The sequence below is a fragment of the Manis javanica genome, chromosome 6, assembly GCF_040802235.1.
Source record: "Manis javanica isolate MJ-LG chromosome 6, MJ_LKY, whole genome shotgun sequence".
Taxonomy (NCBI): Eukaryota; Metazoa; Chordata; class Mammalia; order Pholidota; family Manidae; genus Manis; species Manis javanica.
Window position 1 is genome coordinate 115,769,118 of NC_133161.1, and position 27,279 is coordinate 115,796,396.

A 27,279-nucleotide genomic window follows, 5' to 3' on the forward strand; every position below is an offset into this window, starting at 1 on the left:
TTCATACTACCTCTACAAACACATCCGGGAAAGAACTCTAGTTTGGGAGTTAGCTGGGCTCAGCTGTTTTGTACTTAGAGAACAGTTTACTTCTCCTTCATAGCATTCATCAGCATCGCATTCCCAGGATTGAATGATGGCTCAGTGCAGCTCTAGACTTTTTGGGCAGATGAACCATGTTTTGTCATATTCGCTGCCATATCTCCAGTTCTGAGCACCTGTAGGGTCAGCCATAACTATTATTGAATGGATGAATAAGAGGGTGAATAAATACATGCTTGAAAAGTCAGCCCAAGTCTGAAAGACTTCCAGAGAGCACATGGCATGCACTGCAATTATGTCACACAGATGTGGATGAAGCTACACATACAAAAGAATCTATCATCTTCAATATCACTTGTAATGTGTTTGGCAAACATACAAACTTCCATCGAATGTCTTATCCTTAATCAGAACAAACATTTGTCCTCAACGTCTTCTTTCCTTGTATGTGTGTGTGTTTTAACACAGGTGCATCCAGAAGACCTTTTTATGCACAATTTTCCAATTCTGAAATAATTTATTCAGGCATTTCAACATGAGAGCACCTGAATGACTTCTGCTTTTTTCCCCCATAACATCATATAACTCACCCTATGTTAACTACAGTCTCTAGTCTATATTGATCCTGGATTCACATGTTTACTCAGCCTGAAAAGTTAAAAAAAAACTGTTTCTACACTTCTGAATGCAAAACAAATGAAGCACCAGCTGTGCCTGTGAGTCAGTACTTTAAGCAATGCTGCAGCCGTATATTATGGTGTAATTCCAGTTGTAAGATCAACTGTGTATCATGAATACTCAGCATATGCTGAATGTTTTCTCCAAGGAATTTCAGACACAGGGAAGAAAAGTTTTGGACAAATAAAAAGTTGAAGGCCACCTTTAGCTGTCCACCACTGATGTCTTAACTTTCCTGCTCAACTTTTCAGAAGAGCAATGAAAACACACTGGGTGCATAATCATGCCACTCCTTTGACTGACTTACCGCAATCTGGAAGGAACCATGGAAAGATGACATTAGAAGGTGGAGATGCTGGTTAAAAGTCCAGCTGAGCTATGGCTTTGCTTGTTTCATGACTGAACAAGCCTTTGTGCCTCAGTTAGCCCCTTCATCTGTCAGAGCCTCAGCTCTGCCACTAGCTGGGTGGCAAAATTACTTACCCCACTATTACTGTTTCCTTATCCATAAAATGGGGATATTAGGCTACCTATCTCAGAATGCTGCATTGAGGATTAAATTGCTATTTGCACCATGCAATAAACATTCCACAGGTAATCAGTATTTTCATCCTATTATAGTTTCTATGAACAGTTGTACATTCTGTTTTTGCATGAGTTCAAAGTTCTCTAAAATATGATCATTTAATTATGTATGTGGGCAAAATTTGGGGCCTCGAGTGGTCCTTAGTTCTCCCTCTCCATGGCCCATTTGCCTTTAACCTTCATGCAGTATATTCAGAAACATGGACCACTCTATTAGTCTGTAGGGCTGTCCTAACAGAGTGCCACAGACTGGTGACTTCAACAAGCAAGGTATTTTCTTACAGCTCTGGAGTTCAGCAGTCCCAGATCTGGCTACTGGCAGGGCTGGCTGGCTGGTTTCTTCTGAGGCCTCGCTCTGTGACTCTCAGATGTCCAACTTCCACCTGCATCTGCCCATGGTCATCCTCTGAGCACATCTCTGTCCTAACCTCCTCTTCTTATAAGGACACTAGTCATAGTAGATTAGGGTCCACCCTAAAGGCCTCACTGTGACTTAATTACCCCCTTTATAGCCCTTATCTCCTAATATGGTTGCACTCTGAGGTGCTGGGGATTAAAACTTCAACAGATAAACACAAGGGGACCAATTCAGCCCATAAAAACCACTAAATTCAGTTCTGCTATTAGTCTCTGGTCTCTGTTTTAAGTTAGCCATGGTTAGCATTGAGTTTCTTCCCTGTTATCTGCCTCTTGGGAGGGGACAGGTATGGGAGGCTAAGCTTAATCACCAAGGGGAGCACAGAGACCCATCCCACCAGGGATCAGCTGTTTCCTGTAAGCACATTTCAACAACCTGGACCTAAGCATGGAGGAGAAGAAACAGAAGTTAAATTCTACTGTCCCAAGCAATAGCTGCATTTCTGCCCTAAACAACCTACCCTTTCAAGGTGAGCTATCTTCAAACAAGTTTCTGGAGCTCAAGAGCATGCCTGTGTCAGAACTGCCTGGGATTTCACATTTCCCTGAGCCCTCGAGGCCATCTGCAGATGCCCAGAACATAACAAATACAACTAACCACCTGTAGGCATCAAGGACTCATTGCTTAGCTCTGGGTATTTGCCTCTGAGATGCTGCTGAGCCGTGCTGAAGCTGTTCCCCACAACTGCGCCTCCTCTTCCTCCACTGTGTCTTGGTCTCAGTTGGACAAGTCTGGCTACAGCCACCTCATCCTCACTGCTGCTTTGAGGGCTCCTGGTCCCAGCCCACAGCTCCCGGATAGTGGCTCCTCACTGCCATCAGGAAGGTGCTCAAAGCCTTGGCAGGATTTCTTGTTTTGCTCTTGGAAAGAGGAAAACTCATCCCTAAGGTTTATACCTAGGAAGCTCACCCCAGAGGGGCTTTATTCCACCTTTCTGAGCACCTCTTTTCCTCCCGATGTGGGAGTTATAAGCACCACTCCCAGAGCAGCTCAGCCATCTGCAGAGACCTCTTTAACAGTTGCTAGCTGCGTATTATGAGGGTATGTGCGTTCTACAGATGTTATTTGTCTAAATTTCCTTTCTGGGGAGGAGTGAGATATAGTAAATGAAAAGTAAACAGACCCTGGGATTCAAAGAACTGATGAAATTCTGGTTCTTCCATTTCATTCCTTTTTTAAATAAGTCATTGGCGAAAGTCTGCTATGTGCTTTGCAGCTGCAATCTTGAATAACATGAATACTTGGCACTTAAAGTTTTCATCCACAATGAGAACATAATGAATAGCTTGCAAAGTTCTTGTAAGAATATAGCAATACTTCCTATGGCATAAGGAATGGAAAGGCCTTGGCTTATATAGTAGATTTTTAATAAAACTTAACTATAAGGTGGAGCCAAGATGGCGACTTGAGTAGAGCAGTGGAAATCTCCTCCCAAAACCACATATACTCTTGAAAATACAACAACAACAACTCTTCCTAAAAGAGAGAACAGAAGACACAGGACAGGAGCCAGACTGCATCCACACCTGCAAGAACCCAGCACCTCGCGAAGCGGGTAAGATACAAGCTGCAGCCCGGCGGGACCTGAACGCCCCTCCCCCCAGCTCCCGGTGGGAGGAGAGGAGTCGGAGCAGGGAGGGAGAGGGAGCCCAGGACTGCTAATCACCCAGCCCTACCCATCCGCACCAGAGCGCAGACACAGTGCATGCGTGGGGTGCTGGAAACTAGAGAAACAGACAGTAAGATCTGTGAGCAGGTCCCCCCAGCCGGTGCCCCAGGGACAAAGAAAAGCAAGTGCTTTTTGAAAGTCTTAAAGGGACAGGGACCCCACAGCTGGACGGAAGCATCCCAGGTCACAGTCCTCACAGTCCAGCAGCTGGGAATCCCGGGGAACTCTGGGCACCCTAACCCCCTGGGCAGCAGGGCAGCTTGGAGGCCCCTCACAGAGATAAACAGCCTCCCGGCCGTTTCCCCTCCGATGAGGCACCGCCATATCGGAGCAGCAGCCTGAGGCAGGCCAAGCCCACAGCAAATGTGGAGCTAAACTCCATAGCGGCCAGGCAAGAATCAGAAACCCCAGCTGTGCACAGCTGCCCAGCACAAGCCGCTGAAGGTCACTGCTCTCCAAGGAGAGGAAGGCCACAAAGCAACAAGAAGGGACATTCTCCTAGCAATCACTTGCGCCAGCTCCGCAAACTACCTCTATCACCATGAAAAGGTAGAAAAATTTGATACACAGCAAAATCACAACCCCTGAGAAGGAGATAGACCTAACCAGTCTTCCTGAAAAAGAATTCAAAATAAAAATCATAAACATACTGATAGAGGAGCAGAGAAATATGCAAGAGCTAAGGGATGACATTCAGAGGGAGATTACAGAAATGAAACAATCTCTGGAAGGATTTAAAAGCAGAATGAATAAGATGCAAGAGGCCATTGATGGAAAAGAAACCAGAGAACAGGAATGCATAGAAGCTGATACAGAGAGAGATAAAAGGATCTCCAGGAATGAAACAATATTAAGAGAACTGTGTGACCAGTCCAAAAGGAACAATATCCACATTATAGGGGTACCAGAAGAAGAAGAGAGAGAAAAAGGGATAAAAAGTGTCTATGAAGAAATAATTGCTGAGAACTTCCCCAAATTGGGGGGGGAAATAGTTGCTCAGACTACAGAAGCACACAAAAATCCCAACAGAAAGGACCCAAAGAGGAAAACGCCAAGACACATAATAATTAAAATGGCAAAGATCAAGGAGAAGGACAGAGTATTAAAGGCAGCCAGAGAGATGAAAAGGTCAACTACAAAGGAAAACCCATCGGGCTATCATCAGACTTCTCAACAGAAACCTTACAGGCCAGAAGAGAATGGCATGATATATTTAATGCAATGAAACAGAAGGGCCTAGAACCAAGGATACTGTATCCAGCATGATCATCATTTAAATATGAAGGAGAGATTAAACAATTCCAAGACAAGCAAAAGTTGAGGGAATTTGCCTCCCACAAACCACCTCTACAGGGCATTTTAGAGGGAGTGCTCTAGATGGGAACACTCCTAAAAAGAGCACAGAACAAAATGCCCAACATATGAAGAATGCAGGAGGAGGAATAAGAAGGGAGAGAAATAATCATCAGACTGTATTTATAATAGCTCAATAAGTGAGTTAAGTTAGACAATAAGGTAGTAAAGAAGCTAACCTTGAACCTTTGGTAACCATGAATCTAAAGCCTGCAATGGCAATAAGTACATATCTTTCAATAATCACCCTAAATGTAAATAGACTGAATGCACCAATCAAAAGACACAGAGTAATAGAATGGATAAAAAAGCAAGGCTCATCTATATGCTGCTTACATGAGACTCACCTCAAACCCAAAAACATGCACAGATTAAAAGTCAAGGGATGGAAAAAGATATTTCATGCAAACAACAGGGAGAAGAAAGCACATGTAGAATAGACTTCAAAACAAAGAAAGTAACAAGAGATAAAGAAGGACACTACATAATGATAAAGGGCTCAGTCCAACAAGAGGACATAACCATTATAAACTTATATGCACCCAATACAGGAGCACCAATATATGTGAAACAAATATTAACAGAATTAAAGGAGGAAATAGAATGCAATGCATTCATTATGGGAGACTTTAACACACCACTCACTCCAAAGGACAGATCCACCAGACAGAAAATAAGTAAGGACACAGAGGCACTGAACAACACACTAGAACAGATGGACCTAATAGACATCTATAGAACTCTACATCCAAAAGCAACAGGATACACATTCTTCTCAAGTTGGCATGGACATTCTCCAGAATAGACCATATACTACCCACAAAAAGAGCCTTAGTAAATTCCAAAAGATTGAAATCCTATCAACCAACTTTTAGGACCACAAAGGTATAAAACTAGAAATAAATTGTACAAAGAAAAAAAAAGGCTCACAAACACATGGAGGCTTAACAACATGCTCCTAAATAATCAATGGATCAACAACCAAATTAAGATGGAAATCCAGCAATATATGGAAACAAATGACAACAACAACACAAAGCCCCAACTTCTGGGGATGCAGCAAAAGCAGTCTTAAGAGGAAAGTATATAGCAATCCAGGCATATTTAAAGAAGGAAGAACAATCCCAAATGAATAGTCTAATTTCACAATTATCAAAATTGGAAAAAGAAGAGCAAATGAGGCCTAAGGTCAGCAGATGGAGGGTCATAATAAAGATCAGAGAAGAAATAAATAAAATTGAGAAGAATAAAACAACAGAAAAAATCAGTGAAACCAAGAGCTGGTGCTTAAAGAAAATAAACAAAATAGATAAGCCTCTAGCCAGACTTATTAAGAGAAAAAGAGAGTCAACACACATCAACAGATTCAGAAACGAGACAGGAAAAATCACGATGGACCTCACAGAAATACAAAGAATTATTAGAGAGTACTATGAAAACCTATATGCTCACAAGCTGGGAAACCTAGGAGAAATGGACAACTTCCTAGAAAAATACAACAATCCAAGACTGACCCAGAAAGGAACAGAAAATCTAAACAGACCAATTACCAGCAATGAGAATGAATCTGTAATCAAAAAACTACCAAAGAACAAAACCCCCTGGGCCAGATGGATTTACCTCAGAATTTTATCAGACATACAGAGAAGACATAATACCCATTCTCCTTAAAGTTTTCCAAAAAATAGAAGAGGAGGGAATACTCCCCAACTCATTCTACGAAGCCAACATCACCCTAATACCAAAACCAGGTAAAGACCCCATCAAAAAAGAAAACTACAGACCAATATCCCTGATGAATGTAGATGCAAAAATACTCAACAAAATATTAGCAAACCGAATTCAAAAATACATCAAAAGAATCATACACCATGACCAAGTGGGATTCATCCCAGGGATGCAAGGATGGTACAACATTCGAAAATCCATCAACATCATCCACCACATCAACAAAAATAAGGACAAAAACCACATGATCATCTCCATAGGTGCTGAAAAAGCATTTGACAAAATTCAACATCCATTCATGATAAAAACTCTCAACAAAATGGGCATAGAGGGCAAGTACCTCAACATAATAAAGGCCATATATGATAAACCCACAGCTAACATCATACTGAACAGTGAGAGGCTGAAAGCTTTTCCTCTGAGATCGGGAACAAGACAGGCATGCCCACTTTCCCCACTGTTATTCAACATAGTACTGGAGGTCCTAGCCATGGCATTTACACAAAACAAGGAAATACAAGGAATCCAGATTGGTAAAGAAGAAGTCAAACTGTCACTATTTGTAGATGACATGATATTGTACATAAAAAACCCTAAAGACTCCACTGCAAAACGACTAGAACTAATATTGGAATTCAGCAAAGTTGCAGGACACAAAATTAACACACAGAAATCTATGGCTTTCCTATACACTAACAATGAACTAATAGAAAGAGAAATCAGGAAGACTATTCCACTCACAATAGCATCAAAAAGAATAAAATACCTAGGAATAAACCTAACCAAGGAAGTGAAAGACCTATACCCTGAAAACTACAAGACACTCTTAAGAGAAATTAAAGAGGACACTAACAAATGGAAACTCATCCCACGCTCCTGGCTAGGAAGAATTAATATTGTCAAAATGGCCATCCTGCCCAAAGCAATATACAGATTCGATGCAATCCCTATCAAATTACCAACAGCATTCTTCAGTGAACTGGAACAAATAGTTTAAAAATTATGGAACCACCAAAGCCCCTGAATAGCCAAAGCAATCCTGAGAAGGAAGAATAAAGTGGGGGAATCTCACTCCCCAACTTCAAGCTCTACTACAAAGCCACAGTAATCAAGACAATTTGGTACTGGCACAAGAACAGAGCCATAGACCAGTGGAACAGAATAGAGACTCCAAACATTAACCCAAACATATACAGCCAATTAATATATGATAAAGGAGCCATGGACATACAATGGGGAAATGACAGTCTCTTCAACAGATGGTGCTGGCAAAACTGGACAGCTACATGTAAGAGAATGAAACTGGATCACTGTCTAACCCCATACACAAAAGTAAACTCCAAATGGATCAAAGACCTGAATGTAAGTCATGAATCCATAAAACTCTTAGAAAAAAACATAGGCAAAAATCTCATGGACATAAACATGAGTGACTTCTTCATGAACATATCCCCCCGGGCAAGGGAAACAAAAGCAAAAATGAACAAGTGGGACTATATTAAGCTAAAAAGCTTCTGTACAGCAAAGGACACCATCAATAGAAAAAAAAGGTATCCTACAGTATGGGAGAATATATTCATAAATGACAGATCCGATAAAGGGTTGACATCCAAAATATATAAAGAGCACACACACCTCAACAAACAAAGAGCAAATAATCCAATTAAAAAATGGGCAGAGGAGCTGAATAGACAGTTCTCTAAAGAAGGAATTCAGATGGCCAACAGACACATGAAAAAATGCTCCACGTCGCTTGTCATCAGAGAAACGCAAATTATAACCAAAATGAGATATCACCTCACACCAGTAAGGATCGCTATCATTGAAAAGTCAAAGGACAACAAATGTTGGCGAGGTTGTGGAGAAAGGGGAACCCTCCTACACTGCTGGTGGGAATGTAAATTAGTTTAACCATTGTGGAAAGCAGTATGGAGGTTCCTCAGAATGCTCAAAATAGAAATACCATTTGACTCAGGAATTCCACTTTTAGGAATTTACCCTAAGAATGCAACACTCCAGTTTGAAAAAGACAGATGCACCCCTATGTTTATTGCTGCACTATTTACAATAGCCAAGATATGGAAGCAACCTAAATGTCCATCAGTAGATGAATGGATAAAGAAGATGTGGTACATATACACAATGGAATATTATTCAGCCATAAGAAGAAAACAAATCCTACCATTTGCAACAAAATGGATGGAGCTGGAGGGTATTATGCTCAGTGAAATAAGCCAGGTGGAGAAAGACAAGTATCAAATGATTTCACTCATATGTGGAGTATAAGAACAAAGGAAAACTGAAGGAATAAAACAGCAGCAGAATCACAGAACCCAAGAATGGACTAACAGTTACCAAAGGGAAAGGGACTGGGGAGGATGGGTGGGAAGGGAGGGACAAGAGCAGGGAAAAAGAAAGGGGGCATTATGATTAGCATGTACAGTGGGGGGGGGGCACAGGTAGGGCTGTGCAACACAGAGAAGACAAGTAGTGATTGTATAGCATCTACTCTGATGGACAGTGACTGTGAAGGGGTATGTGGGGGGGGGGACATGGTGAAGGGGGGAATCTAATAATCATGATATTCTTCATGTAATTGTAGATAATGGTACCAAAAAAAAATAAGAAATCTACAAAGGGGAAGGCTGAAAGAAAAAAAAGAAAAAGAAAAGTTAACTATAATTATTGTTGTTGCTGTTATTATTATGTTAAGGGAGATTCCAACAAATAGACCCATTGTACTTTGTACTGGACATGCCATCTTATCAACACTGGTCACTTCTCCCATTTCAGTGAGGTCTTCTTATTCCCAGGTTTCATCAAAAATTTCTCATTGATTCATTCAACATACATTTTGAGTGTCACCTCTGCTCCAGGCACAAAACCAGGTGCAAGGGATACAACAGTGAACAAAAAAGAAATGATCTCTGAGTGCAAGATGTGGGAAAAACAGACATTGAACAAGAGATTTCAGATGAGGCATAGGCTATGCAAGTACGGAGTGCTCTGAGGACCTATACCAACAGGACCCGATTATGTGAGAGACTCAGGAGCCCTGCCAGGTGGCACCTACAGCTGTCTAATAAAATTAGTTAAGAAAACACCTACATTTTCCAAACTATATACTAATACTGGTATGGATTGAAGTCTAGCTAAGCTATCAGCCTCCCTGAAGTAAATTCAGCTTTCTGGATATTCCCACGATTTATGTACATTGTGTCCAAAGTGACATTGATAGGAAAGGCATGTCCTATAACTCCTGGGAACACATGTGTTGTTATTTCATGAGATTTGGCTTCCACAAAAGAAATGAGAAAGATCTGACCTGGCCTTTTGTTATGAGAACATTCTTTCCGGGTCCATTCCTGGCACTGTAATTTCATTTCTGCAAAGCTTCCTAATGCACAACACTTTAACCTAGGGTGGGGGTAGTAAATTGGAAAGCTAGCTGTGGCTTTCAATCTGAGAGATCCAAACAGACGCGAATGAACCCAGACTTCTGCTTCCAGTCCTTCCTATGACCCTTATGTTTACACACAGGTTGAATTTCTTTTCTTCTCTCTCTCTCTCTCAATATCTCTGGGTTTTTTTGTTGTTTGTTTTGGGGTTATTTTGGCTTTGCCTTTGTCTCTCTGTCTCTCCCTTTTTGTTATTGCTTTAGTACTGTTGGAAAGAACTGAGAAGTTAAATTCTTTGGCCTCAGAAATGGGATTGCCTTGACAAAGTAATGGGTGTGTAATGCCCTGACTTCATACTGTCTGGAAAATCCATAGAAAATTTTCACTGACCAGAGCAGGTCAATAGATTCGCCCTGAGGAACAGTTTCTTCCCGTCATCCAACTAAGGACCCAGATCTCTCCAAGGAGAAACAGGAAAAAATCAGCACCAAGTAATTATAGGATAGTAGCTGTGAAATACCTCCTTGTTTATTAAAGGTGATAGGCAGCAGGAATGTAAATCTCATGAACCAAATGAAAACTTAAGTGGATAAAGCGGCTTACACACTAACTTTAGCTTTTACTGACTGCTTATACAGTTTGAGATCCTCCTAGATTTGTAGGCAGAAGAGCTTCCTGGAAGTGCCAAAGATGGTTATTTTTTGCACACTATAATTTCCACCAGTTTACAGATACAGTGGATCTCCTTGACAACCAAGATAGGAGGGAGTTCACAGAAGTGTTAAATCCCTAAATAGTACAACAAAAACATTTTGAAAAAAATGAACATTTTGAGAAAGTAACTTTTCTTTTAGTTATAAAATTGATATATTTGAAAATATTTTGTAAATATATTTAAGAAAATCTGAAAACATTGAATATTTTTGAAATGCAGATATATAAGAAAAAAACAATACATATGGATATATAACTCATGTTTTTATAGACATCTAACATGCTTTCTTTATGATTGTATAATGTTTCTTTTTATCTAAGTAACATAATTTAATTAACCAGCCTACTATTGATAGACATTAAGTTATAATTTTTCTCCACTATAATTAATGCAGCAATAACTACTGCTTCAGTGAACTGCCTTTAGATGCATCAGTGCACAGTTATGATGATTTCTTATAATACCTTTCTAAAAATGGAATTGCTGTGTCAAAAATGTACACATTTGAATGCTTCTTGGATAATTACTGCGAAATTTCCCTGCACAAGTGGTACTTATTTTCCCTCTTACCAGCATAGTCTATGAGACTCTATATTGCTTAGGGACATGCCCTAAATAAAAACACAATGATTTCCATTTTGTTTCTTATTTCTTATATACAAACATAAACCAAATCTTGCTCATTTTTCCTTTGCTTATTCTCCTATCCTATCCCCTCTCAGATTCTGCTTGAAATTCTTCCCACCTAATTCTCTGTGTGTGGTCTATTGGAGCTGGCCCTTTTCTCTGCAGACACTTTACTCTTTATCAGAGAAGAATGCAATGCTTTATCTGACCCTGACTTGACAGCTCAGAGATTTGGCAATAAACTTCTCTTATCTTGCTTATCAGATCTGAAGGTTAGAGGTAAGGCTGCAAATCCAAATGCTATTTTTGACACTGGAGGCCAAATATTCTCTTTCATCAGAAACATCACAAACCTCCATTGTTTTTTCTTACTGAATGCATTTCTGGAAACTCTTGATTTATTATATCCTTCTTTAGGTCCTGCATAATGACCTGCTACTATGTGATAAGGAAAAAATTGATTTTGCTTTCTTCTTCTTACAAAAAAACACAGCTTCTGTATTTGAGAATGCATCCATTCTACAAGCTGTGAACTGCGGTGCCTTCCAGCACCAGCCCTCTTTGACCTTGGCACCAATTGGTAGAAAGTGTTTCTGAAGTCATGGTCTACATACCAGCAATAAATATTTAACTGTAGATAACACAGGTCTAGACCTATGCTGCCAATGTAGTAGCCACTAGCTACATGTGGCTCAGTTCAAATTAGTTCATATTAAATAAAACTGAAGACTTGTTCACTCAATTGCACTCAGTCACATTTCATGATTAGTAGGTAAATGTGGCTACTGGCTACTATATTGAAAGGTAGAGATTATAGAACATCTTCATTAAATAAGATTCTACTAGACACCTTTCATCTAGAGATTCACTTTTGATAATCTTCAGAAAATGGCTGAGGGTAAATTCAGAAACAGAATTTGTAATTCTTTACTCAGGTTCAGGTCATTTTTTACCTGTATTTTACTCTATCTTCCCCAAGATTCAATTGTTTCTTCTTTCAAAGCACACTATCTTCTTAATTCCAGCATTAAATATCTGGCTCATGCACTGGCAGAGGAGGAATATTTACAGATCATGTACAATGAAAAAGTTTGATTTTACCAATATATAAGAACAAGGCTCAGGAGACAAATATACCTCATCAGTGGCATGTCCATCCCAGACCAGCATGCCCAAGTCTGGATCCTAGCTCTCTTACTTTCTTCACCTTTACAATGAGCCACCAGTCCTTAGAGGAAGTCTCTGGACAAGGCTATCTCCTGGCATCAGTTAAGTCACTCATTCAGCACAAATTTACTGAGCACTTCCTATGTGCCCAGTATTGTCCTCTGCACTGAGGATACAGCAGTGCTTCCAACAAACAAAAGTATCTGCCTTTATGGAGCCATACATTTTAATAAACTAGTGAGCACTATGATGCTCACTATGGTTTTCTTAGAGCAGGCCTCTTTTAAGTTTCTAATGTATAATTGTTTTTACTTTAGACCCCAAACTATTCTTCATTTCACACTTACTTGACTTGAATAACCTTGTATCTTTGATTCATAAAAACCCTTTTGTTCTCATTTAATACCTTCCTCAACATGCTAATTTCAATAGAGAACTTTCCTTAACTAGATTAAGAGAATCATAATTATTATTCCCAGATAACAAGGAAGAAATTATCTTTTCCATAAGATTCACATTAAATGAAATATGAATTTATTTCAAGCTAAATTCCTAATGACTAGAATACCTTTGTATAGTACATCTTGCTAGAGAAGTGATGGACGTGTTTCAAAGGCAAACTTCTGAAAAAACTTTCAATAGTTGATATGCTCTTTCCAAGTGTATAAAACATTGCTTACTTGATAGACATTAATTAACCAGAGTAGATAGAAACATGATGTCATGGGAAAGTGGATTTCATGTGGTGTTTTTAACATTTACTCAAAGAAAATACTTAGGACCAGAACATGTGTTTTCCTGTGGATGGGTGTAAGGGGACTTGCTTTAGATGATCCAGTGATTCAGGGCCTGGCTGGGTGACAGGCTCAGAAGGAAATGGTTAGTGCTGGTTCTTTTCCCTACCAAGGGACATTCAGTTTGAAGAGATGAACACAGTGGGAATCTATTCAAAAATAATAATACTGAATCATTCTAAGGACGTAAAGGGAGACTCCCAACTGCTGTTGAAATGTTTAATAATGCAAAAACATTCCAGATTACTTCAAACATCCTGATTAATTGAAATCGATGACTAGCTGCCAGTTCCCTGACAAGAAATAATACGATTCTTTGTTGGGTAGAAAAATGTTAAGAAAAATAGTCCTTGCTGTTTTTGGAAGATGATGGAAGGCAATGTTTACATCTGTATACACATTCATTTATACTTTCCAATTAAATTTTGTATTTAATTTATAGCACAATATTAATATTCAAAGCATTGCAGGCAGTGTTTCAGGTGAAATCTCTTTCCCACATCTATGGATATTGGGAAAATAGAGTGAGAATCTTTATTTATTTAGGGACTTGAGATGACCTTTTGTTGCTGATATGCATGGGCAATTACAAATCACTGATGAAGATATCTGTGTTATCGTTTATTCATTCAGTGACTCAGTATTTCCATTCTACTGATATTCTTTGATTTGTGCAGTATCTTTTTATTTAACACCCAGTTTTAATCCAGGCAATAAAAACTGTTTGTCTTTTAAAGATATAGAGATCGTGTTGACAACATTCATAATAATAAAAAAAATCATTGAATACTTTTCATCTGTACCAGAAGCTCTACTAAACATTAAGTTGAATGTTCAGAGGTCTCCACCATCTCAGAGTTTGTCAACAGAGATAGTACATGTTTACTTTGTCTATAGGCAAAGTGTAATTCACTCTTTTGATGCATTCAAAGGGGGTCATATACAATTTGACTAATTATTTTTATAGTTTTGCAGTTGTGAACATTTTCAAATTTCTGAAATTTTTATAAATGTTTTCTAATGTCATTAAAGAACAAAAGATTAGTTTAAGGTCAAAAAGGTACTAAGGCCTTGTTTGAGAATGATATGTACATAATTTCCAAGGATGTAGTGGAAATCTCTTATTGCTCAGATTCATTCTCATTTCCTTTCCAATATACTTTGTTTTTCTTTTTAATTTGTTGACCCCAAATAAAGTTCTTTCTGATCTTCTCTTAATTGGTTGAATGTTTTAGAAGGTACAAAGGAGAAAATTGGAGTTACTCTTTGCTTCATAGCATGAAAGCTGTTACTCATTTTTACTTCAGTCACAATGTGTAGTGCTTAGGGTAAACACAGCTGTGTGTGTGCTTGTCAAAGATTATTCATGAACTACAGCTCATCCCTAATCTAACTGAATAAAATATTAATATACATCACAATGATGGGTTTTCAAACACACATACACAAACCTTCTTAAAAAATGACAAGATTTATTCATGGCTATAAAACTTTCATTGAAAACATGAGACTACTCCTGAGATATGCTGAAGAGCAAGATACTCAGAGGCAAAATCAAGATTCTAATACATGTCTTTGGACTCCAAGGAACTCTCTAAAAGCTATTTAGTTAGGCACATCATTTTGTCAAAATAACTTTGTATGAAAAAAAGCATCAAAAGTACATCAGTTGTCTTAGTATAATTTTAATCACAAGGAATCCTGACCATTACCAACTCAAGCACAGTTTTCCTTATGTTCTCCCAAGATGGTACAACACAAGTGGGCATTTGGAATTTCTTGGGGTGCAGTCTGCTGCTACCTTAACCATAGAACATAGGAATCTTGGCACTGTTACCTTGGCAACAAAACAGGAGAAAGCCTGCCTGGGGCATTCCCACACCTCTGTGTTCTATTGACATGACAAACAGGGCATGGGTGCATGTGCCCAACTCAAAGCCAGCCTCTTCTGAGAGCTTATTGTTAAAGCAAGAGAAGGTATGCAAGAATAATGTCACTAATTCTCACAATGTGAGCACTCCCTACAAACCCAGTCATGCCGTGTCACTGCATTGGGAAAAAAGGCCAAGTTAATCCACCATCACTGTTGATTGCTCAATTAATGAGGCCAAAAAGGCTCATTCAAATGTGTAATAATGTCCAAAGCTAATTGCCAAAATTACAGAACAGATAAAATGTAAGGTTCTAGAAACTGATGTGATTTAAGGTGCTTATAACTTAGAAAAATAAAAATGAATTCCTTCCTCTTGACTTAACTGGACTCACAGTGAGAGCAACCTGCATTTAAATTCAACTTTTACCTCTTAACTAGCTGTGTGATATCAGTAAGGTATATGTGTAGCTCTCTAGCTACTGTAGAAGGGAGATAATAATATGTAGTGAGCAGAATTGTAGAAAGGATTAAATAAAATAATTTATATCAGTGGCTCTCAATCAGGTGTGATTTTGCTCTCCATAGAACATTTTACAATATGTAATATAGACACATTCAGTCATTTGTTGATATCTACTATATGCACTACAAATAAGGAAAATACAAAGGATAATAAACCCTTGATATGATAATTATCTTGGAAATATTAAATAGGTAAAAGAAGAGTTCAGTAGTAGTGCATGGGAAAAATATGTGATTAAGAAACAAGAAGTGATGATCAACTTCTAGCATGTTAGTGACCTCAGTGAATTTCTCTTCTTCTAAGACAATGAAAATATGAACAGAGCAACAGAAATACACTGTTTCAGAATGTAGGCAATTAATCAAAACCACAAAACAAACTGAGAGTCATCTATCCAAAAGTACTACTTAACCAAAATATGACAGCACATTCTATAACATTTTACCTTGGGGCTAACCCCCTCTCCATTCCTGCCCCAGCTCAGGAACTCAGGAGCCAAAAGCCAGAAGAATTACAGACAATAGGGACAGATGGTTGCTTTTTGAGCTCTGTGAAAGAATTCTAGAGCAAAATCAAACTTTTATCCAAACTTGTAAATCCCCAGGAAATGGGTATTCTCAGCATGTGATAGCTATTTGATTTGACTCAGAGACCAGCTTAGCAAAGGAACAGGAGGGATGTGGTGAACTTTGAAAAGTTCCTACATATCTCTGGCAATCTAAAAGCCTGAGTGTGTGCAAGGTTCTTTGCAGACCCAGGAAAGACCTAAGGGAGGGAAAGTCATTAGACACTGACATCTTTCTGCCTTGAGGCCATAATCAAGCGGAGAGTGAAAGCTAAAGGTGTCATGTGAACTGATACTGTCAGGACAGGTAGAAGACACACAGGAAGGGCATTTAAGGAGATCTTCTGATCAGTCATTGACTGCCACAAAATTATACTGATCAAGGAGTCATTGACAGGAAGTCAAGCTTAAAAATAAACACAAAAACATTTATTAAAAATCTAGCAGAGAACTAAGTAGCCGTACACAGCAACAAAGAGAGAATCTACAGAACTGGTCCAAGAAAGTATCAAACTAATTAACAATAACAGGAAAAACTAAAGCATACAAATAGCAAGAACAGTAATCTTGGTAGGGGAGGAATATTATTATTATAATCTATTAATGCCCAATTTTCAACATAAAAACCTAGGGAAGATGCAAGCATTTGTTGAACTATGCCAAATATACATAAAATTTAGCCAACAAAAACTGTTCCTGAGAAAGATCCAAGTATGGATTTAGTAGAACACAGACTTAAAATCAGCTATTATAAATATGTCAGAGGGCTAAAGGAAACCATGTCTAAAAAATTAAAGTATGTCAATGATGTCTCATTATGTAATGAATATGAATAAAGACATAGAAATTATTAGAAAGAACCAAGAAGAAATTAAAAAGTTGAAAAGTATAACAAATAAAAATTCAATAGAAAGTCTCAAAAAAGATTTAAGTTGGTAGAAGAATAAGCAAAGTTGAAGATAAATCAATAAAGATGACCTAATCTGAAGAGCAGAAAGAAAAATAGAAAAAGAAAAATAAACAGAACCTAGGAGGCTTAGAAACACCATCAAGTGTATCAGCATATGTATATATGCACCAGAAAGAGAAAAGGGCAAAAAAAATTTTTTTGAGGAAATAATGGTCCAGAGCTTTCTAATTTAAGGAAATATGCATTCAAAAAGCCCAATGTAGAATAAATTCAGATACCAAAGATTTTAACATGTCATAGTCAAATTGACAAAATTAAAAAACAAAGAAAAAAAATCTTAAAAATAGCAAGAGAAAAAAACATTAAATACAGAAGACATACAATAAAATTAACAGCTGATTAACCATCAGAGACCATGTTTACATATTTCCTATCAAAATCCATGGAAGCTGACTACCCATGAGAGACCTTGGAAGCCAGAAAATGGGGCAATGCCATTTTAACAGTGTTGAAAGAAACTATCAGCCAACAATTTCATATTCAGATATTCTCATTCAAATGTGAAGGAAAATTAGAACAGTACCAGATAAGCGAAAACCAAGGAAATTCATTGCTAACAGACTTTCCCAGTGAGAAATACGAAAAGGAGAACTTCAGGATGCAATAAAAAGATACTAGGTAGTAACTTAAGGATATGAGCACTAATAAAGTTAACTACATATATATATCTATCTATATATCTATCTATCTAGATATAGATAGATAGATATATAGATAAATAGATATAAATGTACTTTCATTTGCAACTTTTTTCTTCTATTTTAAAAGACAACTGCAAATTCAAATTTGTATTGAAAGGATTATAACATACAAAGATATAGTTTGTATGATAATATTAGTACAAAGGGGTGAGGGAATAGAATTAGAGCAAAATTTCTCATACATTATTAAAATTAAGTTTGTAGTGTTCTAAATTAGCTTATGCTGGTTAAGATGCTAATTGTAATTCCCAGGGAAAACTGTAAGAAATTAATTTTTAAAAAATATCAAAAGAAACAAAAAGGAAATTAAAAAAACACACTGGATAATATCTATTTAACATTTGAAAGACACAAATTGAGAAATAGAGGAACAAAAAAGACCTATAGAAAACAAGTAGCAATATGGCAGATAAAAATCCTATCTTATCAGCAATTACATTAAATATAAACAGATTAAATTCTCCAATCAAAAGGCAGAGATTAGAAGAATATATTTTAAAATGTGTTTCAACTCAATGTTGTTTACATGAGAACACAGTAGATTCAAAGGCAGAAATTACTTAAAAGTAAAGGAATGGAAAAAGATATATTATGTAAGAAGTAACCAAAAGATAGTTGGGGTAACAATAATATTAGACAAAATAGATTTTAAAATAAACTATGTTGTTTAGAGACAAAAGACATTTTATAATGATAAGAGGGTTAACTCATCAGGAAGATATAATGATCATAAACATACATGTCCTTAACCATGTGCCAAAGTACATGAAGCAAAATCTGACAGAATTAAAGGAAAAAACAGATAATTTAACAATAATAATCAGAGACTTCAATAATGGATTGAACAATCAAGCTGATTATGAACACAAAAACAGAAAATGTAAAGTACACTGTAAACTAGATTTAACAGACATATATAGAACACTCTGCTCAATAGCAGCTGAGTACATATTCTTCTCAACAGCACATGAGACACTCTCCAGGGACATTTTCCAGAATAGACCATATGCTAGAAAATAAAACAAGCCATTATCAAGTTTAAGGATTGAAACCTTACAAAGTATGTTCTCTTACCACAATGAAATTAAATTAGAAATCAAAAACAGAAGAAAACTTGGGAAATTCACAAATATGTGGAAAATAAACAATGTACTCCTAAATTACTAAAGGGTCAAAGAAGAAACCACAAGGCAAATACTTTGAGACAACTAAAGCAAAACCAAAACATACCAAGGCTTATAGGATGTAGCTTAGCAGTTCTTGGAAGAAAATTTTTAAGAGTAATGCCTATATTAAAAAAATATTTCAAATCAATAACCTACCCTTTCACCCCGGGAAACTAGAAAAATAAAGAGCTAATTAAGTCAAAACAAGTAGAAAGAAGGAAATAATAATGATTTGGATGGAAATCAGTAAATGAATTAAAATATCAATAGAGTAGATTTAAAAAAAACAGTGGACACATTTTTAACAGAATTAAACAAGAAAAAAGACTCAAGAATCAAGTTATTAAAATTAGTTAAAGTAAAAAGAGGGGGCATAACTAATGACCTTACAGAAATGAAAAGAGAATACTATAAATAACTATATGACAACAAATGTTAGCTAAGTTAGATGAAGTGGACAGATTTCTAGAAAGTCACAAGCTACTGAAAGTAACTTGAAGAGAGACAATATAGTAGATGTATAACAAGCAAAGAAATTGAATTAGTAATTTAAAAACTTCCAAAAAATGCACAGGGCAGACAGCTTCACTAGTGGATTCTATCCAACATTTAATGAACAATTAATACTAATTCTTCACTAATTCTTCTAAAAATAGAAAATACTTCTAGCTCATTCTGATGCCAGTATTATACTGATGCCAGAATCAAAGAAAGATATCACAAAAAAAGAAAATGACAGACTGATATCCCTATTATATATATGCAAAAATACACAACAAAACACTAGGACATCAAATCCCACAACATCTAAAGTGATTATATACCTTGACCAAGTGACATCTATCAGAGGAATGCAATGTTGATTTAGCATATGAAAACTAATTGTTAGATGCAGAGAAGATATTTGATAAAATCCAAAACACTTTCATGATAAAAACACTCAACAAACTAGGAATAGAAGGGAGCTTCCTCAGTCTGATAAAGGACATCTATGAAAAGCCCACAGCTAACATTATATGTAATAGAGAAAATACTGAGTGTGTTGCCAGTATGATCAATAACAAGACCAGAATGTCCACTCTCAACACTTCTATTCAACATTATACTGGATGTTTTAGTGTTGGGGAAGATCATTGAAGGAGATAAGTTGAAAAAAGTCCTATGTTAATGGATCAGAAGACTCAAGATTATTAAGTTTATAATATTCCCCAAGTTGATCTACAGGCTCAATGCAACCTCTTCAAAATCCCAGCTTGTTGTTTGGTGGTGGTGTCATTGTTTTGCAGAAATTGACAAGTTGATTCTAAAGTTCATGTGGATATACAAGTGACCCAGAACAGCCAAAACCATCTTAAAAGGAAAAACAAAGTTGGAAGACTCACATGTCCCAATTTGAAAACTTATTATAAATCTACTGTAATTAAAAGGGTGTAGTATTGGTATAAGGGTAGACATACAGATCAATGGAATAGATTGAGAATCCAGAAATAACATTCATATTTATGGGCAACTGAGTTTCGACAATGAGTCCAGGGAAATTGAATGGGAAAGAATAATCTTTTCAACATCATTCTGAGACAACTGGGTATCCACATTGAAAATAGTGAACGCCTTTATGTCACACCATATGAAAAAATTAACTTAAATGGGTCATAGACCTAAATGTAAGATCTAAAACTCTGAAACTTCCAGAAGAAAATAAATGAGAAGATCTTCATGACCTTAGGTTAGGTAGTGGTTTCTTAAAAATGACACCAAAAGCACAGGCAACTAAAGGGGGGGGAAAAACCCATACATTTGACTTAATTAAAATTGAAAACATGTGCATCAAAAGACATCAACAGGTAAGTGAAAGGCTAGTATACAGAAAGAGAGAATATTTGAAAAATCTTACATCTGTATAAGGGATCTGTATCCAGCATGTATAATGAAGTTTTTAAACTCAACAATAAGAAGACAACTTACCCAATAGATAAATAGGCAAAGGATTTGAATAGGCATATCTCAAAGGTAATATAGAAATGGCCATAAAACAAATAAAGATGCTCATTAATTATTAGGGAAATATAAATCAAAAGCAAAATGAGATACTACCTCACATCCACCAGAATGGTTAAAATAAAAAAGATAGACAATAGCAATTGTTGGTGAGGGAGTATAAAAATTGGATCCTCATACATTGCTGGTAATAATGTAAAATGGTGCAGCCACTTTGGAAAAGAGTTTGGCAATTTCATAAAAAGTGAAAAGTGAAGTTACTCTGTGACTCGGTAATTCCATGCCTTGGTACATAACCAAGAGGAATGAAACACATGCCTACACAAAAACTTGTACATAAGTGTCACAGGAACATTATTTAAAGGAAAACTTTTAGGAACAACTTAAAATCTATCAACTGATGAATAAGCAAAAAGTGGTATATTCATATAGTGGAATGTTGTCAGGCAATAAAAATGAGATTCTGATACTTGCCACAATGTAAATCAACCTTGAAAATATGATAAATGAAAGAGGACTGTTGGAAAAAAATATTTATTATGTTTCTATATATATGTGAAATGTCCACAATAGCAAGTCCAGAGACAGAAAATAGAGTAGTAGCAGCCAGGGATAGGGTTTTGAAAGATGGATAATTACTGCTAAAATGTACAAGGTTTCTTTTTGGGGTCATGAAGATGTTCGAAAATTAGATAGCAGTGATGGTTCCATAACACTGAATATATTTAAAACTACTGAACTATACACTTTAAAGGGGTGGATTTTATGTTATGTGAAATATATCTCACAAAGCTGTAATAAAAGAATCAAGACATGGAAAAAATGCTATACAGATTTAGACAATCAAAGAAACCAGGAAAAAGTGAGAGAAATATATGCGAGGCCTTGAAATATGTGCATGGTGTGTGCAATCACAGGATATGAGGAATTATGACTTACATCCGTCTATCCAGAAAGCCTGCCATTTCCTCTCTAAACCTGGGCCTTGAACAGAACCTGTTGAACACTTTGCTCTTTCGTAGTTCACATATTAACTAACACTTTAGAAAGCATGTCAGAAGGGAGAGTTCTATCAGATAGGCCTGATTCTCAGTAAGACAAATAAGAAGCTGAGGAATTGCAAGTACAAACTCAACTAACTGGAGGAGAAACCAAGAGCTCTGATTTCCCTCCTGTGGGCAATTGGAAGATTGAGAAGCAGGAGTGGGAGGCACCATTCATTCACTCATCATTTATTTATTTATTTATTTGTTTGTTTGTTTGTTTTTCTATCTTTTATTTATTTGTTTCTTCCTTTCTTCCTTTCTTTTTTTCTCTCTCTCTCTTTCTCTCTCTCTTTCTGTTTCTCTCTCTCTCTCTCTTTCTTTTTCTTTCTTTCTCTCTTTCTTCTCTTTCTTCCTTCCTTCCTTCCTTTCTTTCTTTCTTTTCTTCCTTCCTTCCTTCCTTCCTTCCTTCCTTCTTTCCTTCCTTTCTTTCTTTCTTTCTTTTTTTTTTTTTTTCTTTTTTTGTTTCTTTTTTTCTTTCTTTCTTTCTTTCTTTCTTTCTTTCTTCCTTTCTTTCTCTTTCTTTCTTTCTTTTTTTTCTTTCTTTTCTTTCCTTTTCTTTCTTCCTTTTCGGTGCTGCCTGTAACAAACTCTGGATGGAAGATTAGAGATTAGGTCAGACCTCAATCTTAATCTTAAAATATTTATAAATCTATCATTTATGAAACATGACTCTTGGTCAAACAAAAAATTCAACTCAAAGGGTCTTAAGATTTAAAAAAAGAAAAGGAAAAATATGACTCAGGGAATTCAGAGGCGCAGGATAGCTGGCTGCAGACCCGCTTCGTTCCAGGAGCTGAACCAGTGTCATCGGGGTGCAGCCCCCCTCTTCCCCGTCTCGGTTTCTGCTTCTCTTCAGTTGATGCCGTGCCAGGCTGGCCTTGCTCAGTGTCTGGCAAAACGGCTGCCAACAGCTCTACACTCGCCCACTTCCGGGTATTTCCTTTCCTCTCCTTGAAATATTAATGAGTTGACCCCAGAGAATCAGTGCTCCTGAGTCACAGCTCTTTCCATCTTCCTTCTGAAGTCGGCCGCGGTGGGCATGTACATCGGGAGGGTGAGGAGGGCCAGGGCACCAGGACGGCGGTCCCAGAACAGCGGGTGAGCAGGGTCCACGCCTGCCACTGTCTACCTCAAAGACAGTTGTGCACCCTATGCAAATTCATGTAAAAGGCAGATCTAATGAAATTAATGTTAAACGCTGCACAATGGTGTAAATGAAATACTAATGAGATTCAGAGGAGTAGAAAATCTCTTCTGAATTGGAAAGGATCAGCAAACCTTCATAAAGAGGTAGGATTTTCATTAAGAATTACAATGAATTCCAGGGTAAGCTTTTAGCAGAAAGGAAAGGGGAGAAGGCAGTGCACACAGAGGATGGGAAGGCGAAGGCGCGCAGTTGGTGGGTATTTCACAGGGTGTGTGGAAAGGCAGGACACGTACATGTAGTCAGATTATCTGCTGTAAAACAAACGGAGATGGGGATTGGGGGGAGGCAACAAGGAGAGAGTGGGGACCCGTTCCCGCGGCTGCCCTGCTTGTTCTACGATAAGACATCTATGAAAGTTCCCAGGTCTTAGTTCACCTTTTTCTCCTAAGCTGCCACTGTTTCCTTTTCCCCACCTACTCTGCATAAGCTAAAGAATAATGAATACCTGAGTGGAGAAGCCGAAGGAATTTCCTGCAGGAAACCAGTCACACGTGGCCGCCTTTAGGAGCGGTACGCGCCTAACCCAGGCAGGCAGTCCCGGCTCTGCAGCAAGCCACCAAAAACATTCAGGGCCACTGAGCAGCAGAAAATTGTCATGCGGCATTGATTTAAAGTTACCAGACACTCGTTAATAGTTTTACTGACTTTTTACAAGGAGAAATGAACATTATTGGACCTCTGAATCGCCTATGAATTAGATGATTTGCTTAGTTCATTTTAGGACAATGTCAAAGCTGAAATTCTTGCTACTCTAGAAGGTCCCTTCCTCCCCATCTCATTCTCTTTCTCCTGTCCATGTATTTCTCTATATTGAAAATGGCTTTTATATTTAACTATCCTGGGCTAGTTCATATTTTCCTTATTTATTTCTCATTTTAACAAGGAAAAGGAGAGTTTCTGGATTTAAATCCTAGCTCTGCCATTTAATCGTTTTGGTCTTGGGCAAATTACCTTGGACTTTCATTCCTGTTTCCCTTTGTTAAAATGAAGCTGATAATCTTGTAGGGTTGTTATGAATAATGAATGAGCTGATACATGTAAAGACTGTAAAATGGACCTGATAATAAGCACAAAAACTTAATTAAATCTATTATTTAGCATGAACATACTTTCATCCCCCTAGAGTGTCTCTCTAAGGCCTCGGTGGTTTGCATTAAATCAGACTGGACTACAATGAGATGATCCCTCAATGAGAGGACTGAATCTGTGGTTCTTCGCCCACCCAACCCTGTTCCAGGGTGATGTACATGTCAGGACTGCCAACAGCAGGTGGAGGGAAGTCTCAGAACCACTAGGACTGCAGTCACAAAAGGTTTAGGCTGCAAACTTTATGAAGGCCTGCACTGACTTTACATCTTCCTGTCTTGCCTTTTCCATGCCTGAATGCAGCTGCTCCAGCCCTCCACGGTTTTTCTCAAACTTTCTATTATTGGTTGACAGGCTGAGCACATGCTTAGCACATCTGCAGAGCTACAGCACCAAGTGAGAACAGAAAGTTGTAAAATCTGCAGAAAGGCTTTAGTTTCATCATATATTTTAAGGCATGTATCATTTCAAGACAAATTATATTTGAAACATTTGGGATTTTTCCCCCATCATTAACCAGGGTACAGTGCAAGAGGTGCATTATGATTTTTTTCAGCACTCAGTGTATTTAAATACTTTAATCCGTTTTCCCACTCCATAGATAACTATGTCCATTTTACTGAAAAGAAACCATGGAGAGTATCAGGCACAAACCCACGGTACTTCCCAAACCCTGAGCTTCAAAGGAATCCATGCTCATGAGCCTACTTCTTTTCTTCATGCTATTTTCAGAATAAAAAATGTTCTTTCCTGCCCTGGATTTTATCTTATGCAACTTCTATAGCAATTCTCTTTCTCCCTTATTCCTCCCTACCAGCTGCTTCTCAGCTTGTGAACTAACTCAGATATCTCCTGTTTTTGAAAACACAGCACATCCCTTTAAAGGATCACCCTGTGTCCCTTCTCTGTTTTGCAGCAATTTAAAACAATTGTGTATTCATAGGTACTGCTTTCTCTTGCTTACCCTTATTCCTCCATTCATCCACGGTGAGAGTCTGGCTGTTGCTCTCAGCTTTCCACAGAAATCACTCTCTGAAAGTCAGTTGCGACTACTTGGTCTGCATCCTGGAGCTTCTGAGGCTTTCATGTTCTGACATCTTTGAGGCATCTAGTACCCTTGACCACTGCTGTATCTGTTGACATTCCATCACACTTTCATAAGACTTGCTGTATTTATATTTTTAAATGCCTTACCTGCCTTTACTTCTCTTTGTATTTGCACACTCTTTTCTATTTTCTGCCTCTACCCAAATTCTGAGATTTCTTTTCTTCTTACGCTAATACTTTGCCTGCATAGTGTTGTCCACTCTCCTACCTTCAGCTGATGGTTCCTGCGTTTTATTCCCAATCTGGATCTGGTCTCTGAGTTCCAGACCTAGATCACTTTATGCCTTCTAAAGGCTTCCTAGATGGCTCCAAAGAACTTTACACTTTAAACTCACTATGACTGCAGAACAACTCATCTTTCACAAATTATATATATTTTTTACATTTCCTTTTTCTGGTAACAACAGCTCTCATTCCCTCTTTGTAGCTGAAGTTTTCCCTCTCTTCCTAGAACAATATTTCTAGGAGCTAATCTATGCTATTGACTGAAAACAACATGAAAATTAAGGATGTATTATTAAAAATTCCCCACACTAAATTTCTGTGGAAGAGATATAAATAATTAAATTGTCAAAGGATGTTTATAACAAATCTACACTAAGACTTTTGGGATATATATATATATATATATATATATATATATATATATATATATCACCTTTCTTGGATATATTACATATCTATGTATATTATATGTATTTAATTATTTCTATATATAATACATATTTTATATATTTATATATTATTTATGTGCATTACCACTTTCATATATTTATATATTACATATAAAATACATAATTATATGTATATAAAATATATTTACATGTCATATATATGTAATTATTTCTTCTCTTCATCTTCACCACGTCTGCCATACAGCAGCTTCAACACCGTTTACCTGGACAATTACAATGACCTTCTATTTCAGTGTGTGGCTGGCAACCATTAGTAGTAAAATTCCCTGAAAATGATTATTGAAGGCCCTACCTGGGTCTTGCTAGATCAGAAATCTTTGGAGATGGTGCTTGACAATTTATGTTGTTACACAAGGTCCCCAGATAATTCCTACGGACTGTAAAATTTGATAACTACTCTTTCTATTGGTCATGTCAGTCTTCCTCCCATTCGTTCTCAATATTGCTGCCAGAATGATCCTTAATAAATACAGACTGGATCATAATCCTATAGTACTTAAAATCCTTAATCACTGAGAAGAGTTCAAACCCTCTCACATGACGTGAAAGTCCCTTCCCACTCCAGCACTGGCCTACTCTTCCAGCACTCCTGCAGCTACTTCCTAAGCTTTATACTTCTGTGCCTTTGAGTATCATTTGCTCTACCTGAAATGCCCATCAAATTTTTCTTTCATGTCCCTTTATGACAGCTTTCCTGATCACCATACTTATCTGGCTTCTTCTTTAGGATTTGACCTTATCTTTAGGATAAGATCTATGCCATCCATATTTGTAGCCTAAGCATGAAACACAATATCTGGCATTTTTAGTTTCTCACTGTTGTTTTAACATGTTTGATGAATGTATGAGTAAATGGATGAATGAGAACCATGACAAGAATAACTAATCCTCTCTGAGCACTTACTATGTCCTAGGTGTACACATAATGACTCATTTGTTTCTATGGCAACCTTATAAGGTAAGTAATACACAGATCAAGAGAATGAGGCTTAAAAAGTGAAATAATTTTCTAAAGGACAAATGGTATAGTTGAAATCAGTATTTTAACCTCGGTCATGTCTACTGCCAGAGTGCTTGGTCTTAATCTCTATGCTTTATTGAGTTAATAAAAAAAATGTTGAGGCTCATGATAAAAAATCAGATAGAAGGAGTAAGACTTTGGAGCAGA